The sequence below is a fragment of the Nannospalax galili genome, unplaced genomic scaffold, assembly GCF_000622305.1.
Source record: "Nannospalax galili isolate Female #2095 unplaced genomic scaffold, S.galili_v1.0 scaffold514, whole genome shotgun sequence".
Taxonomy (NCBI): Eukaryota; Metazoa; Chordata; class Mammalia; order Rodentia; family Spalacidae; genus Nannospalax; species Nannospalax galili.
Window position 1 is genome coordinate 3,598,856 of NW_008336076.1, and position 18,608 is coordinate 3,617,463.

General features: G+C 35.7%; 1 long non-coding RNA gene across 1 annotated transcript; it reads left to right on the forward strand.

Moving 5' to 3' along the window:
- The first annotated feature begins 1,066 nt into the window (after nucleotides 1-1,066).
- LOC103732340 lies at nucleotides 1,067-14,531 on the forward strand. The gene is made up of 3 exons (XR_607194.2): nucleotides 1,067-1,142; nucleotides 2,988-3,130; nucleotides 14,366-14,531. It is a non-coding gene; the product is annotated as an uncharacterized LOC103732340 (long non-coding RNA).
- Nucleotides 14,532-18,608: the final 4,077 nt, after the last annotated feature.

Genomic DNA, 18,608 nt, shown 5'->3' on the forward strand with positions numbered 1-18,608 from the left:
GATGAAGAATAAAAACAGATTCATCTTTATTGCTAGATAGGTATGTACATCTACACCAATAGTGAAGGGCATTTAAGCAGATTTGGAATGCAACAAGCACAGGGTTGAGTACATAACAGAGAGGAATGTTTCCATTTAAGGAGTAGAGAGGAAAACTTTTCTAGAAGGGTATGAGACAGGTTATGATGATTGAGGTTAGAGGAGTTAAAGGCATGAGAATGCACAGTTAAAAGCATCAAATGTTGAGAACAGTCAAAGAAATCAAGGCTTTAAAGAAACCCAGTGTATCTAGCAGCATAGACTGTCTGCAACTGCTAATTCCAACTGTAAAGAGAGATAATATTACTACAGTTTGGATATTGATCTGTGCACCACACAAGGAATTCTACAGGTAGCTACTTAAGTACTTAAATCTTTACTTTCACGCTCTCTTCCAACTCATGGCATATTAAACATAGAAACTGAAATTGACTGTCTAAATTGGTGACTTAACTTTCAACAATAAATTATTGACTCCATATGATAGGTGCTGTGTCTCTCATGCATCTTAAAAATAGCTTCAATTAGTTTCCACTGAGAAACTTAAGAAAATAGGCATCTATGGTACCTTGAATTGCATTTATCATTTCTGGCTTAATCATAAATGTCTTATCTTATTTTTAGCATCACCAAAAATTGCTGTGTTTGGTTGATAATTGCTACAGAGTCACAAAGTATCAGTTATTTGTGACTGGCACAATCTATTTTGATCACTCTACAATTTGCATTCAAGGAATGTCACATTCCACTGTGTGCTATGTTAGATCACAATATCATTTTACACTGAATTGCAAATTCTTTACACTCCACTACTAATATATCTGGATGTGAATACCCTAATTTGTGAACTACATAACTCCTTTGTTCCCTTGCAATAGATGTCATATTAAACTGTCCTTCATACCCCAAAGACAGTGCTCCTTCCCTATAAAGCATCCATTATTCCCATTTGCAGTATAGGGCTTTTGTAGTCTCTCTCAGAACTCAATTCATGTCCTCTCTAATAAAGGCTTCTTTGTAACATGCACATTAGTAGAACTCCCTAAATCTCAGGTTCTGTAGAACTCTGCAGAGAAGAAAAGGGAAATGTTAGCACATATATGGTGAGTACAAATATAAATAATAGAATGATCAATTGAGGTGTCATTTTGTTTGCACTAATGGCAACGGCGTGAAGAACTTGTGTGCCTGTGTTAGGCATTGTGCTGAAACAGTGCCTCTCTTTGCCTGCCTTGAAAGTGTTTACCTACTTATTATACTTTCGTCTTACTATACTTTCACATTTGACCTCACATTTTCAATGCAAGAAACTTATGCATATGCAGATACCAGACATTTCCATAAGGTACTTTGAATCAGATAAAAAAACAAAAACATTTGAGTCAAATGTAAGAATTTTTGGATTTTAAAGTTGTTTCCTATTCTGTCTATGTAAAACTTCAAAGCAGATTATATTTAGTTTAAAATAGAAAGCATACTTTCTCTATTTTGTCTTATATTTAATATCTTAGGATTCTTTGTCAGTTTTTTTTTATTTGTTACAGAAAGGAAGGATGGAAGGAAGGAAGGAAGGGAGGGAGGGAAGCAGGGAGGGAGGAAAGAAGGAAGGAATGAAGGAAGAAAGAAAGATTACAGCGAAGAAAGCCAAACCAGAGATTATATTAAGCTATGGCAAATGGTGTTCACCTTTTATAGTCCCCATGTTTTATAATGAAGATGCTTCATTGAAACAATGATGCATACTTCAAGGGTTCCCTGGAGAGCAGTGAATCCTGTTTGGAGAGATTCATGAATATGTGCATTAGTACATTCCAACTGGAACTTGCCCTTAAAAAAAGAAAAAAAGAACCACAAGAGAAACTGATCAGGTTCCGTTTATGTATATAATCAGAAGGTTATCATATTATCTCCCTCTCCATGGGAAAAGGAGATGCGTATTTCTCTTAGATGAAAAATGCCAAATGAAACCATTTCCCCCTCTGTGATGTTCATCATGTGAAACCCATATAGAGACCTTTTAATACTGGGGGAAAAGAACAGAAAATAAATAATGGCTCAATTTTAAACTGAATTATTCTCATTCTTTCTATGAGAGGAATCACAGAATAAAACTGCAAATACATATCTCTGCTTTAATTTATTGAGTCACCATCAAAACTAGGTAGACCTAAAAGATTGCTGGAGATTATACAAATGAGGGAAACACTTCAAGCCAAGTTCACAAAAAAGATGCATAAATTGTGCCTCAATGATGAATGAGGGACACATGGCAGATCTTGAAGTAGTAGTTTATTTAAAGTACAAAGAATTTCAGGATAAATATTTCTAGCCAGCAGTTGGTGCCCAGGTTTCAAGAAAAATGGCTGACCTCTACGAAGCCAGTGACAATGATAAAATACATCTAGGTGTATTTGCAGATTTATCTTTAAGTCTTTAGCTCTAAGAATTTCAAATAAAGCTGACATTATATAAAAAGAAGAAAGCCCTCCTCAACTTGGCCATCTTGTACAAACAATAGTGAGAACTTGTCATTAGCTAAATCTGTACTTAAAATTGTTAACCTGCCAATTTCTATGTTGTGCCAAATAGAAATACCATTAACGAAAGTGAATAATTGCTACAGGAAATTTGTAAACTTTTTCCCCATAAATTTTGGGAAAATGATACAGAAAAAATACATAATTATTTATAGATTGTTAAGTTCTATTCTGTCATTCCCAGCAGCGTAGCCTGAAAATGTGAGAGGAAAAAGAATTTTCTCCAAAAAATACATCTGTAATAATGTTAAACTCAGCTCAATTCTTGCATGGTAATTTCATTTTTGACATGCCAACTAAGTCATAACTTAAGCATCTAGTAATGGAGTGCCAGAGACTATTTTAATTCATCAATTGTAATCACTGTGTTCACGGAGAAAACAATGTTAAACATGTCCATTTTGTCCCCAGATCTCTAGATTCAAGAGCTGCCTGCCTGAACATTTGGACTTCCAATCATGACTGGAGGGTCTGCCCTATTTTGGGTATTCAAGGTCTGGCCAAGGAAACACTTTCAATTTGAGAGGGCTGAGAAAGTACCACACTGTAGCTAAGTAAGTAAATAATTTCTAACTTTTCAACAGAAGTTGTATTCATGTTTTGGAAAATTAGTACTTTGCCAAGCTCCAAGGAAGAAAGCATTTTATTTAGTAATAGTTCAAATAATGCAGTAAAAATATCTCTGTGTGCGTTTGAACTGGCCCTGGTGGCCTGATTCAGCGTTTTGCCCATTTTCTTGGGTTTTCAAGCTTCACACACACAAAAAGAAATTGTACAGAACACTTAGCACTGTTTTTTCCATGGCTGATAATGGGGCTTTCAGTGCACAGAGGCAGGAAAAATTATTTGGAAAGGTGAACAGGTTCCTAGAAAAACTAGAAAACGCTCCTTGTACATTTTGGACATAGCTTTCTACCCCTTTGCTGCATGATTTCATCACAGTGCCTAGAGTTTCTAAAGAAATTATACTTCCGGTATTAAACACTGAACATGATTATCTGAAGGGACCCACAAAAACAAATTTTACATTTTAAAAGGGAGATTGCAAATAATTCATGTTATAAGGATTTTAGAAGTTTTAGCTTGTGCGGTGGTTTTCACTAGCAAGACTACCATCTGTGTAGTGAAAACAGCTAGCTAGTGAATTATGGTGTGTGTGTGTGTGTGTGTGTGTGTGTCTGTGTGTGTGTGTACGCGCAGAGGAGAGGTGGCAGTGGGGGAGTAGAAGGTCAAAGGGTAAATTCCAATTGCTGTGACATATTTTTATGAGCTGAATCATACCCAGCTTTTAGCCTTGAAAGGGGAAGATCTTAGAAAGGGAACTAACATGAATGGGCAGGTCAGGAAAATCCTCAAGCACTGCTCTTCCAAATTAGCAGCTAATTGCTCCCCACACTGCCATATTCATCCATTTGAGTTTTATTTTCCCAGGACTTGAAAAAAAAAACACAAAACCTTTATCTATTAAAGGATTCCTATTCAAATCTCAGTTGCAAAATACGAAGTTATCTTAGAGATTTTTACCTCCCTTTTATGCCTTTGGTATTTTTCCTAGTTGGAGGGGGGCGAGGGGTGAAGCATCCTTGAAAATCAGAAAGGAGGAGGAGACTACGGGGGAGTTAGTTCCCAGAACAAGGCTGACAAAGCACTGCAGCAGGGCGAAGGAAAACGCTAACCAGCACCGGGAGGAGAGACAGGAGGGCCCAGAGCCTGGCTTTGTTACAAGCCCTAACTAATGCACCCCAGCTTCCCCTCCAGTAAGCTCTCCGCGACGTGCAGTTGGCTCTCCTCTATTTAGCAAAGGTGCAGGAAATGCCAGGAAATGAAAAGAGGGAAATGAGAGGAAGACAAGAGAGGGAGACAGGAGAGCAAGAGAGCGAGAGGAGAGGATGAGAGAGGAGAGACAGAGACAGAGAGGGAGGGAGGGAGGGAGGTATTTATGGAAGACTCAGTTTCTGTCCTGACTCTTTGACGGGAGAGAGAGAGAGAGAGACAGAGAGAGACAGAGAGAGATGTCAGGGGCCGCAGTGAAGGCCGAGCAGCTGCCAGCCCGCCCAGCATCCTGGTCCCAGCGGTCGCCAGCGCGGCCGCGGCTACAGCAGGAGCGGCGACAGCTGCGGGGAGGCCGGGTTTCTCCTAGGCGGGTGCGCACCAGGGTCAGAATGGGGAGTCCCTATCGCTCGCATCTTCTGAGCAAGCAAATTCTTCGCATTCCTGCACTCGGCCTTCTGGGCGTCAGCTGACCGGCTGCCTGCTCGGGCCTCAAACCTGCCCCCGCCCGCCGAGCACACGGAACCGCGCCGGACATGTTCTAGAAGGCGTCCCGCACTAGGGTCACCCTGGCCTGTGCCGCCCCGCGTCTTCTTCCCGGGGTCTGCATGCGGATCTCGCACGCAGAGGCGTTCCCCGGTCCGGATCGCAGAGCTCCAACAGGACCATCCTTTTCAAAGTTGATGGGACAAAACAAGGCGTAACTTGAGATGGTGACCAGTTCCAAGGCTTGAAAGAAGACGAACAAATTAGGCAATTTCAGTATTATCAGAGGCAGCATTATGACCCTTTTTGTTGTAAAAGGAACATAAATGTAGCTACAGATTGAATGAAGTTATAGGCCATAAAAGGGCAAGAGAGAAAGGGGGAGATAATAGGCTATGTCCATTTGAGCCTGTTACACTCCCTGTTTTAGATCTGCCCAGCAGTGTTAGTGGCAAGCACAGTTTACCCGCAGTAACAAATGAGGGAAGGCGGAAGGATAAATGCCACGGAGCGCGGCGATGCATTTAGAGTGGCGACAATTGCTGTTTATTTGCCTTTCGTTTATGAAAATGACAAAGGGCAAGGTTACATGTGAGACACATCTTCATATTGGTTTATACTCATGTTTTTGGAAGTCGTGGTGACAGGAAACATTCAATTTTCTATAGATAAGGAAAATATTTTTTATCTTTTTAGCATATTTTTTTTTCTCTATTAGTCTGGCAAAAGCTAATTGAGGGTTCTTGGGTTTTTTTTTTTTGCATTTATAGGCACCTTATTTTAACTAGTGCTATCCCCTAAGACAAAAAACAAACAAACAAACAAACAAAAAACAAAAAAACAAAACTGCACAAAGTTTATGATAGATCCTATCTACAAAGTCCAGTATTACTGTGCAATTATGGATTTTTTTTAAATGTACTTGGACATTTAAGCTTTGATTATTTTAGACACTTTATTTACTTGCTGGAAAATTAAATGGAGTTACTCTTGTCTTTTGTTTCTTATTCTAAGTTCCAGTTCCATAGGTCAATCTAGGGAATTCTCCAGGGCCTGGAAATTGAAAAAAAAATTTTTTTGGTTAGACTGAACAAATAGTCGAACTACGTATTTTCAGTGTGTTGTATATATGGTAACTCATTTCAACTGAATGGGGAAATGAAATATTTTTAGAAAGAATTTGGTGTAAAATTTCAATAAATTAATATAAAAAGTAATAGTCTATTTTGAAATCTTAATATGTATTATGTTTTATTTTTGTTACTTGAAGTGGAGTGGAACATGTATAAGTAATATTACATTTATAGCAAATTAATGTGATTCAGTTATTCATTTAAATGAGAAAATAGCCCTATCACATTTATACTAAAATCTTTTTTCCAAAATTTCAGCAATATGTTGAAGCATTTCACAAAGATCTGAAAAGTGCTTTTTTTTTTTTTAAAAAAAAAAAAAAAGAGAATTGGTTTTCAGATCATTTCAATACTATCTATTAAAATGCGATTAATGGAAAATTTTAATCTATGTGAGATTAAATACACTTTTTAAAGTATATATGCAACTTTCATAAAAGAAGGATAGGTGTTGATATTTTTGTGGTGATTTGGGTAAACAAAATTTTTATATCTGATTTCATTCAAATATTATATATTTTTATTCCATGCCTTTAAATTTTATATATATTTTGAGGTTTCAGTTAATTTACATATGGAGTTTTGTTCTTAATGGAAGCTTTCCATTAGAAAAAATAAAAGACTTATTCATTCATAGACTGATCATAATTTATTATTATATCATTAGTCTTTTCTAGACATTGATACAATTGACATTAGTGTACTTCTTTAAAATGAGAAACTGATTTCACATTATAGAAACACACTTTTAATCATGTAAAGATAAACAGCATTTAAAATCTAGACTGAAATTTTATTTTATTTCTTTATAGTCAAACAAAAGCTATCTTGAGTGAAGAGTCAGGGATTTCTTGGGCTTTGTCTAAATTCAAAGTGCCCTCTACTGTCCAAAAGGTGTACTACTCCATGAGAGAAACCGACAACCTGAAATCACAATCTAGACAGGGGCAAAAGACAGTGTCTGTGGATAAAAGCACCGTGTCCTGCCCACAGGGATTAAAGTTTGGAACTTTCCATTGGTAAAGAGTTACACATCCCTTCTGAACTAAAAGGTATACTAAAAATATTTGCAACTTTACGACTGTAGTAAAAATTCTTTTCTTTAGCTCTATCTACTTTGTGTTTCGTTTCACCGTAAGGTGTATGACAATATGGCCAACGCATAGATCATGACTGTCAAGCCAAACTTCATGAGTCCCAGCCCCGCACTCATTTCTGCACTCTTAGATTGCTCAGATAGTTTTCCCTGTAAATTTCTTTACCAGGACACTTTCATTTTTCTTTTAAACTGTGAATTATACTTATTTCAAATAGACATATCTTGATGCAACAATATAAAGATAAATAATTAGTTGATTGACTGAAGAAGATTTCTAAAAATATGTCCACAGAAGAGGAGGTATTTAAGCATACTGTTAGTGATGATCTGTATGTTTTGATGTAAACTTACTACCAGTTTTCATCAATTATGTTACTCAAAGAAAATGTCATAAAATTCATGGTAGCCTAGATTATAGAATATAATGTTAAGTGTTATAGTCTGAAATGAATTCTGATTTGTGATGTACTATAAAACAATAAAACTTTAGATTGCTGGTACTGGTGAAAATTGTACAATGTTTTGTTTTATTAAAAGCAATTGATAGTGTTACAATATATTTCAACAGAAAATTCTGATTGAATCAGTAATTTTATAATAAAACAGAAATCTTATGTAAATTCAAGATATATGACATAATTGAGCTATGAAAACTTAATTTGTTAAATGTACAGCATATATAACAGGTATTGGTTAAATGGCTTCATTGACTATTTGGTTTACATTTTAAATTTTTGAATTTTTCTCATTTTTATTTTATGTGTATAAGTGTATTGCCAGCATGTGTAAGTGCACCCATGTCACGCAATGACCATAGAGGTCAGAAGAGGGTGCTGGATCCCCTGGAACTGGAGTTACAGACAGTTGTTAGCTGCCATGTGGGTGCTGGGAATCGAACATGGGTCCTCTGCCAGAGCCGTCAGTGCTCTTAACAGCTAAGCCATCTTTCCAGCCCTAAAATAGTATACATTTTTTTTTTTTGGTCTTTATGAGACAGGGTCTCCCTGTAGTCCCAGTTGGCCTAGAACTTATTATGTAGACCATGCTAGCTTTGAACTCACTGAGATCCTCCTGTCTCTGCCTCTCAAGTCCTGGGATTAAGGACATGTGCCACCACACCTGGCTTCGTCTACAATTTAAACAAAAGCAAAAAAATAGAGATTCAAATAATTTTGGAGGACATTTTGAATAAGTGTACAGTTAACCAATCTATAGAGACTTGCTGAGTCATTGTTGGGTGGGGAAGGAAGAGAGCTAAGCATAGCCTCCTCCAGAGAGGGCTTCACACTGTCTGCTTATTCCAAGGCTATCCTTCCTTCTCTGTGTCTCCTTAATTCCTCTCGGCGACTGGTGACTTCCATCTTTACCACTCCTCAGGTCAATGTTTTTGCTGGCTTCTGTGACGAAGGGGTTCATTCAACTAGTATTCCATATTAATGTTTTCCTGATAAGTTGCCCTGTCAGGGAGGTTTCTGTGCTCATAAACTTAAACAAACAAAAACAGCAAAAACAACAAAAAACAAATGCAAAAATAAATGAAATAAAGAAACAAAAGCTAGCTCAAAATAGAGATTCTCTGGAAATGGAATTTAGGGACAAAGTGGAACATGAAATTCTTATCAGGTAAAACAACAGTACAGTATTTAAATTTTGGCTTTGCTGGCACAAATAGGAGGCTATTTTTCTCAGTTTTTGGAAAAATCCAGCACATCCAGGAAATATGTAAATATTTCCTGGAATTTAGGGCAAATCTATTGACCCAAGTACAATATATTCTTTAACCTATTTCTCTGGAATCACCATTTCTCTTTATTAGTACTTAGTTATTTTCCATTCTCTGGCAAAGAATCACATGTAGAATATTGTTCCTAAATGCCATTAACTTGTACTTACATTTAAAAAAGTATAATGCTATGGTATATTATGTGGTTAGCTACAAGCTTTATACTTTATATTTCCTTCCATTTTTACAGTCAATTTGCTTTAAGTTCAGTTAAAATATTCTAATTTCTAATTAATCCGTGTAGTAATAGATCCTTGTTCTTGGGCACAAATACTCTTCTTTATATGAGTGTGCATAACGAAATTGTAAGTCAAGGAACTTAAATTTCTCCAACCAGTGATATGCCAAGGGTGCCCAAGCTTTTTCTTCTGGGATCATGAGTTTTGAGTTAGAATGGTGTCACAAGGATAGAAATAACTCTAGGTTTCTCAAAGAGATTAGTCTTTATTTCCTTGGAAGTTTGGAGTTACTTATTTTTTAGAACCTGTTCGTCAAGTTTGCTCCTATTTCTATGGGTGGCCAACATCCTTGAATAGATTTCATTTCTGCTTAGGGTAGCCAGACAATTTCTTTTGTTTGCAATCAAACAGATCTAATTTTCAGGATGTATGTATTCAATTTGTAGATTCATAGGTACAATTTTCATAAGCTCACCTACTCTTATTTCATAATATGGAAGCATGGGTATGTGCTGTTCTTATCCCAAGCCATACAGAATGCTTAAACAAGAGATTAGGACACAGTCCCAAGCCACATGCTGGTCAATGCATCATATTGAAGCATTGATTAATCATCTCCATGCCCATGACTGACTGATCTTTATGTATATCTTTTGCTGACATGATTATTATCTTTTTCGTCCTCAAAATCGAATGCTGAGAATATAGTTTGGAATACAAAAATTTAAAAATGTATATAATGCTGATAAAATATTTTTGGAAATGAAATAATAGGATGAAATAAATTATTAGTTGTATATACAAATGCTAGCTATCATACAGTTAAGTAAGTAAAAGAGGAAGTGAAATTTGTGTTTTTAAAGCAGAGAAGGCACACTGGATTTGATGTTTATGTATATGCACACATAATGACTTTTAACAACTGAAGAGCATAGATCAGAATACACTTTTTAAATGAGAATTGTAGCAAAGAGAAGAAAGTTTGAATTCTTGAAAATTGCCTTCTTTAAACCATCAACAGTAACAAAGCATGACACAAGCATTTAATAAAGGGATGATTGTAGACTTCCTTCATTTCTGTGAACCAACAAAAATATCTTAAGGGACAGATCATTAAATCTTCTTCCCTGGCATTCACTTGGACAGCATCTCAGGAGACATTTCTGAGGGTGCGAGGCATTTATTAGAAGCACGTTTAAAAATCTCTCTTTCAAAAACTACTCCTAAAGAAAATAACAGGATAGCTACCAAGCATTTGTGAAAACCATGTATAACTGAGGAGATTCAATTCATTAGAAATATAATAAATTATAAATGGTAAAGGCTGAAAAAGGGTAAATTGTGGGAAGAACATATAAATTAAATATGAGAGGTATAATGTAACTATCAGAAATCATTTAGTATATGTTACTTTATTATATTTTATTATATATATTTTGAGATATAGTAGTTTATCACAGTATTATTTTATGCTTCATTGTATAGAGGAAAAAGGAAAAATAAAATAAACAAGAAAAAATAGGGAATAAAAATGTCCAAAATATGGTGTTTTCTTATGACCACTTTTCATTTTCATATTATTAGGTAAACCTTCTGACATTGATAACATAAACCAAGTTTAGAACCCTTCATTAGCTATAATTAATTCCCATTACTTTTTTTTCTTCCAGGAAGGATTATTACTAAAACCATGATTTTTCTCCCAAACCATAATTTTTCCTTGACCCAGTAATTTACATTTATTTCAATGATTCCATTTAACAAGCACTGTGGATTTCATTTGTATCGATCCAGATTTAGGAAGTATTTTCATCTTCAGTTTCATTTGCTTCTCTTAGTTCTTTTTCTTAATGAGTGGCACTTTCTTTTCCTGGTGATCTGACTTTTTCAAAAGTAAGGCTTAAGGATTCGTTCAAGCTCACATACACATTAGAAGATAAATTTAAAGTACAGACCTTGAGACTCACGACCTGTCACCGGTTTTGTTATTATTTTTTCATTCATTCCATTTACTTTCCATAGTCTAAAACAAGTATTTGTTGGGTGCAAAATTGTATCTTTTTAGGTACTTATCAAGACTACTTTCTGACTAGAGCTAGAGCTGCCTTTCATTGACCAGAGGGAGGCATCCTGCTGTATTTGGGTGTTTTGCTCCTGAGACCACTGCATTGGGGATTAGTTGAACCTGTGTTTTCAGAAGATCTCTTAATGACTGCAGATGAGCTCTAACTTACAATGAGTAAACATACAGTTTTTTAAATTTGTGATGGTAGACAAAGAATATGCATTCAATATATGTGAAACTTTGAATTTTGATCTCTTTCCAAGCTACTGATATGTGGATGTGATGATATTCTGTCATGATTCCAGGAAGCGATTACCAGGGCAAACAACCAATATTACACAGTGGGCTGTTATCATGTTTGATAGATTAGGCGTATTACCTGCACAAATGATAACCCTATGATTGAGCAAAGCCTGAACTTCTTTTTAACCTATTTCCATGGAAGACTTTTTATATTTATATTTTATTCTGCATACATACCACTAACTGCCATACTGGAAGACTCTAGACTTGAGGAAGAATATGACTCTATAACCTAGGATCTCAAGTTTGGGAAAGCACAGTTTCGCATCTGTAAAACCTGTATGTGACCACCTCCACCACTGTATTGCTTTATGCCCTGATCTACCACATACCCACTCTAGCTTTTCTAGGAAAACAGTTCTCAAAGTAGAACCTAACTCTATAGATGATTTTTAAACTAGTTGGGGGTTGCTATAGTGCGATAATGAGCTCACCTTTGACAGATAACCTACTCTTCTGTTCTTCTGTGTAATAGTTTAGGTTTTCTTACGATGTTTGCTGTTATTGTGTTATGAATTTTAATTGACTACTTGCTTTCTTATATCTTGAAAATATCACTAACCACTCAACTAGTTTCAATTTTAACTCAAAAGGCCCTGCACCACAGAATTTACATCTTGCATTTTCTCTTTGCTATAAATTTTCTGTATTCTATTAATCTCCACATTTAAGGTTCCTGAGTTGAACTCTTCCCTCAGAATCAATTCATATCTAATTGTCTAAGTGATAGCTCATTTTAGTATCTCATGGGAATCCAGAGACTGCATTTTTTCGATTCTAAGTTCTCAATACTTACCAGAAAACTTTTCCTTACAAAGTTTCTTTGGACTTTTATATAAATCAAATGTCTTTTAATGATTATTTGACAGATTTTCTCATATCCTAGATTAATCTTTCTCTAAATCTTTTCAGCTCAAACCTTAAAATATATCTGAAGCTAAGTATTTCAGTGTTAGAAGCCTTGTTCATTCAAGGCTTGTAGTCTATTCCTCAAATATCAATGCAATGCAGATACTTAACTTGTAAATTAAACCATATCTCTTCCTTATATTAAAATTTAAAGCAATTTCTTTGATAGAAAAATGTCCAAAGTGCTTATGATGAAAAAGTTCAGTCTGTGGAACAAGTAATCTACATGAAAGAGAAAAAACAACTGGTTACTCCTAATTTATTTCTGATTCTTTTTCCCTTTTCTTCTCTGTACTTTTAAAAAAATTATTTTTGAGACAGTGATCTTACTTTGTAGCCCAAGAGAGCAAGAATCCACTAGCCTAGGGTAGACCACTTTTTTCCAGCTAAACTCTTTATCATTTGTTTTAAAAAAACATTTGAACTAGATTCAATGCACTCATTACTTCCTCTGTGTACCGTGGGCTTCACTCAGACAGCACCATGGTTTGGACTTCATTCAATTTCTGCTTAAATATCACTGGTTTGGAAGCACATATCCTGAGTGCTATGTGCCTTTTATTTATTCAGATATTTGCCTTTATCATCTTATTTCAATCCTGGTGTTTTGTATTTCTCTGTTGCTGTTGTCCAACATTATAAGACAGTAACATACCGCAAGCCTGGTGAAAAAATTGAAATTCATATCATATTGAAATTTTATCATGTATAGATTGCTCATAAGCTCTCTTAAAGATGAAAAACTATAAACTGAATCATCATAAGTTGTGAGCTATTGGTGTACACACACACACATACACACACATATGCACACAGATATACATGGATACAGCAACAACTGAGCCATGTGGTTCCAAGAGTACACAAGGACTGTTTCTGTGTGTCTTGAAAAGAAGTCTATAGGGATAATGATTGTCATCATTATTTTTCTTTAGGAATGTACAGCAACTCTGTAGAAATGTTTTCCTCCCAGCTGAGAGTTAAAGAGAACTATCCAAAAAGAGACTGATGAACCATGATTTGGAGTCAAATGAAAGAATAATGTTTGAGACATCCTGGCATATTTAGAGGCTACAATTCTAAAAGAGTGACAATTATTAACAAACATAGGAGCTATGCTACTAAATAAAAAAGAAAAAGGCCAAGGCTAAGAAGAAATGATTGTAATTGATCGATCTACAATGTAAACTCTACACAACAAGCTCAAGGAACATAGTGGAACGGGGGCAGAAAGAATACTAATCTCTCAACTCTCATCAGCAAAGCTTCCTCATGCAGCAGATGGTGATTAACTCAGAAAGCCACAACTGGCCAAAATGCAGAGAATAAGAGACTGAAGCATACTTACTTATTCCTTGATAGGACATCGATATCACACTTCTTCCACCCTAGACTCGGGAATCATTGTAGAAGAAGGGGCAGAAAGTTTGTTAGAGCCAGAGGCAGTTCATGAACACAAGAAAACAGAGTTCTCCAGACAGCTGGGAAGTTACTCATATGAACTTACAGCAATGGTGACAGCATGCACAAGACCTACACAAACTCAAGAGAGACAAAATCCCAACAAAATAGTGGGGAGGTGGAGAAGAGGCCCTAACCTCAGCTGAGGAGCCATTGTCTCTCTTCTCTGCAATGAGGTCATGGGGAAATGGCATTTTTAGAACATTAAAGTGGAGGATTGGTGACATTTTGCATGTTCCTTCCACTCTGTTATCCATGCAAAAAATGTAGTTTTTCACTTGGGGATTATTAAAAGAGAAGTTTCATTGACTATGTTTTTAGATAAATTGTTGGTGAACATTTTAGGAAAACATCACATAGCAAAAGTAAATTATTAGCACACAAAAGATGTTTAAAAAATTTACCATAAAACTTAATAAAGCAAAGTAAGATATGGAAATGAAAGCTCAGTAGATCTTCTTGTCTGTTGCCTTGTCAGTTACTTATCTATGTACTCTCTTTTTGAGATCAGCTAAATTGGTGTTTTATTCTTCTAGCACATTCCCAGATGATACCATTTCTTGTAATTATATATTACATATTCTGTGTCTTTTCTTTTCAGGTCATTAACTTGCAAAAGGGTGAAGAAGACATACAAAGACTCCCTCTATCTCTGATCAGGGATGCAGATGAAAGGGTACAAACAATCCAGAGCAACCCTGTGCTTAGTTCTCTGCAAAGCTAGAAGCAGTAAATTCAAATTTGTTTATATGAAAGTGGAATAAAGACCAAGGTAAAATCAAGCAGTATTGCAAGTCTGTTCTAAATTGTAGTTCTAGCTGGCTCTTAATATGAAAAACTGTCTAGTGTGTTTGCTTTAGAATCCTATTTCAAGAACTTTTACAAATTTTATTATTTTTAAAATTTTATTTTATATTTGAGAATTTCATGCATGAGCATTGTAGTTGCATTATTTCTACCACTCTACAGCCCCTCCAATTCCTCCCATGTCCCCCCTCCCACTCCATCTCAATTTCTTGTCCTCTTCTTTGATTATTGTTACATATATATCCACATATAAATATAATGTATTGAGTCCATTTAGTGGAGTTTATGTGTACCTGTGTTTAGGGATGCTAATTTGGGAATAGATAACCTCTTAGGGAGCTAGTCCTTGGTCCCCCCTCAAGATGAAGAGCTACAAAATTATTTTAGAGTGTCTACATCTGTCAATATAATTCCCCAAACACATTTTAAGTTAAAAAGAAAATGTTGACATATCTTTTCTTGAATAAGCTGTGCTGTCATTTGTTAATAGACATATATTTTCAAAAGTAAATAAAAAAGTAAAATAACATTAAGAAAAAGGAAACTCAAAAAAATCATATTTTCTGTAGGACTCAATCTAGAAATTGGATTCTACAAAGACTTCTTTTTCAGCCTTTGGTATTGAATTCAGGATCTCAGACTTACTCTACCATTAAGCAATATTCACAGGTCTTACAAAGGGTTTTAAAAATATTTCCTTCTGGACACATTTTTGCTTATTTACATAATTTCTTAAGTTTAACTCAGAAATTATTGGAAAGGAATATCTGTTACTTTCACTGATCTAAGTCAGTATAAATGAAGGAAAAGTGACTGTAAAGACAGTGTCCAACCACTATGAGACTCTAATCTCATTTGATAGAGAATAAAGCCCGGACAAATGTAAAGTAGCTTGTGAGATCAATTTAAAAGTATCTATCTAAATGAGTATACCATTCAGTCAAACTGCAGTATATTTAGAAGACATTAAATAATAGTAAAGTAACACAAAGAAGACAAAACCCTGACTATATGAATTGTTCCTATTGACACTTTGGGGTGGGGATTGCTATGATGCAATAAACATTGTTTTTAGTGGGATCTCCCTATGTTGCCTAGGCTGGCCTTGAATTTGGAGACTCAGGTTATTACTTTGTATCTGTTTCCCAAGTAGTAGGTACTACAGGCACATACCACAAAACCCAGCAGAGTAATAGTTTTTACAGATTATATGGTGACATATATTAACACGTCATATTGTAAATTATGATTCACAGTAAATACTCCATTACCTGGATGTTTTCTGCCAAGTATGGCTTAAGGGATGAGCTTTTGAGAATTTAGAGTTGTTTATAAAGTGGAATATGCAGAAGGTATATTTTATTTTCATTATAATTGTGGAGGAGGGAGTGAACCACCACTGTTAAGACAATTTTAAAGGTGTTTAGTACCCTTGATAATGCCTGGAGCAGATAATCCTGATATTCTTTCACTGAAATTCCATGAGTTTATGATGGTCTATAACAGCTACTGCATTCAAATACAGCAGTCTTTACTCTTGACCAGGGAATTCTTAGGCTTATATTAAATCACAGGTTTTCAGTCACAGGTAGGATTTAAGTAGTTAGAAGAGCAAACAGAATAAGACCATTATAGAGATCAAGTAGGAAAAAAAAATAGAGTGCAACTAGACTCTACATTAAGCAACATATAGAATTTAGATTGACTAGAGTACAGAATTTATAACCAAGAACTAAGGAGACAGCAGGGTGGGCAGATCTAATTGTGAAGGGCTTTCAGCACTGAGTACTGTGAAGGTAGGATTTTATCTTATTTAGATACTATCTAACTTCAGGATTGATGTCACTATTAGAATAACCTGTAGACATAGGTGTTCCTGTGAGATAAAACCAATGCTGTTGGATAGAAGAAGGGAGAACAAGACATGTAGATAATTTTAGTCATTAACAGATGAGGACTTAGTCTTGGAAAGTGCCTGTTAAAAAAGGGACTTTATGTACATAATCATTTTCAAGCAAGTGTATGCATGTTAAGTGACCCAAAGCTATGGAAATAGACCATTATTTCTCTTCTATTTTCCTAGGAAGTGGTCTAAGGGTAAATGTAAATTGCATTGCAGGAGCTAAAGACATCCTCTGAGAAGTTATTAGATTGAATTCTATGGATAAAAAGAGAGATAGGAGAGAGAGAAAGAGGAAGGAGAGAGACAGAGAGAGAGTGAGAGAGAGAGAACATAGTTATACAGACTGTTTTTAAGATATTGGCTCAAGAGATAATAGCAAGTCTGTAATCCATTGGGCAGGCTAACAGACTGGAGACTCGGTTAAGAGCTAATATTGCAGTCTTCAATTCCCAATTGCCTGGGGCACCAGGATGAAGAGGTAGATTTTCTGTGTTGTATGTGTTGCATTCTTGAGGAAAATTGCATCTTTCCTGGGAGACAACAGTTTTGTTCTAAAAGTCTTCAAACGATTGCACAAAGCCTTCCCACGTTATGGAGAGCAATACACTTTACTCAGAATCTATTTATTCAAAACATAATTCACATATAAAAATACCTACACATTAATCCTTAGATAGATATTTGACCAAACAAGGAGGCATCACAGCTTAGTCACATTAATACATAAAACCCATGTTTGCAGCGTGTGATATTTTGTACAAGAAATAAATGACTATTGAATGTTGAGGTACAATCATATTTGTACAGACCCACGCACAGATATGTTGACCAACTATTAGAAATAACCACACACAAAAAAAATAAGTGGTGGGGCAGGCTGGTCTCTTTAACCATTCATGATTAGTTTATTCAAATGTTATTCTGAGAACTGAAATAATTACAACACCAGATTGAACCCAATCAACATGTTTTCACTTTTTGTTTTTATATTATTTAAAGGTAAAACTTTCCATTATTAATAATCTTTTCACAAAAGAAGTGACTAGATTTGCCCTTTCATTACTTATCTCTTTCCCTCATGTCTTGAAGAATGGGAAAAAAATCTCTGCTACATTGACGGTTCCAGCCATCCAATCCATCATGTCTTCTGAGTACTTTCCCTTTCTGCCCTGGATTGAGTTCCTATACACACTTGCACAAACTTTTTCTTATATATTTCAACTCTTTTCCAAGTTTCTACATCTTTTAAAAGTACTTTTATTGATTTAAGAATTTCATACAATGCATTTTGATCATAATCAGACCCCTCCCCCTTTTTACCCCACCTGACTTTGTCTTTCTGTTCTCTATTATTTTTGTCTTTTTAAAAAGCCTATCAAACCCGATCTGTGTTTCCTAAATGCATTTGGGTGTGAGTCTACCTCTTGGAGACTGCCCAACGTATCAGAATCACACTAGTAAGGAAAACTGACCCTCTCTCTCACAGCTTCTATCAATTGCCAGTAGGTTATCAGCTAGGGCTGAGGCTTTTTGCCCAACTCCCCCATCCAACAGACCCTCATGCAGCTTGGGATTGCATAGGTCTTGTGCATGTTATCATAAGTGCTATGAATTTATACAAGCAACTATCCTGTGGTGTCCATAAGCTACAGTTTCCTTATATTTATTTACCACCCCTTATAAATTTATTACCTCCTCTTACACAATGACCCCTGAGCCTTTGGGAGGACAGTGAGCGATATAGATGTCCCATTAAGTGCTGAGTATGTCTTCTCTTATTCTCTGTACTTTGATTGGTTGTAGGTCTCTGTATCAATACCCGTCTGCTGCAAGAAGAACCTTATCTGGTCAGAGTTGAGAGATGCATTAATCTATGGATATAACAAACCATTTGGAGTCAATTGAATGTTATGTCTATTTCTTAGAATAATAGTCGTAGGTTCTCCCCTATGGCCTGTGACCTATTCAGCCCCAGGTTCTTGACCTGATAACAATATCAAGTATAGACTCCACCATGTTAAGTGAACCTTAAATACAGTGGAGAAGGTGGTTGGTTACTCCCATAATATTTGTTCCATTATTGTACCAGTGGGCATATTTTGCCAAGAAGGTGTTATAGCTCACATGGTTCACA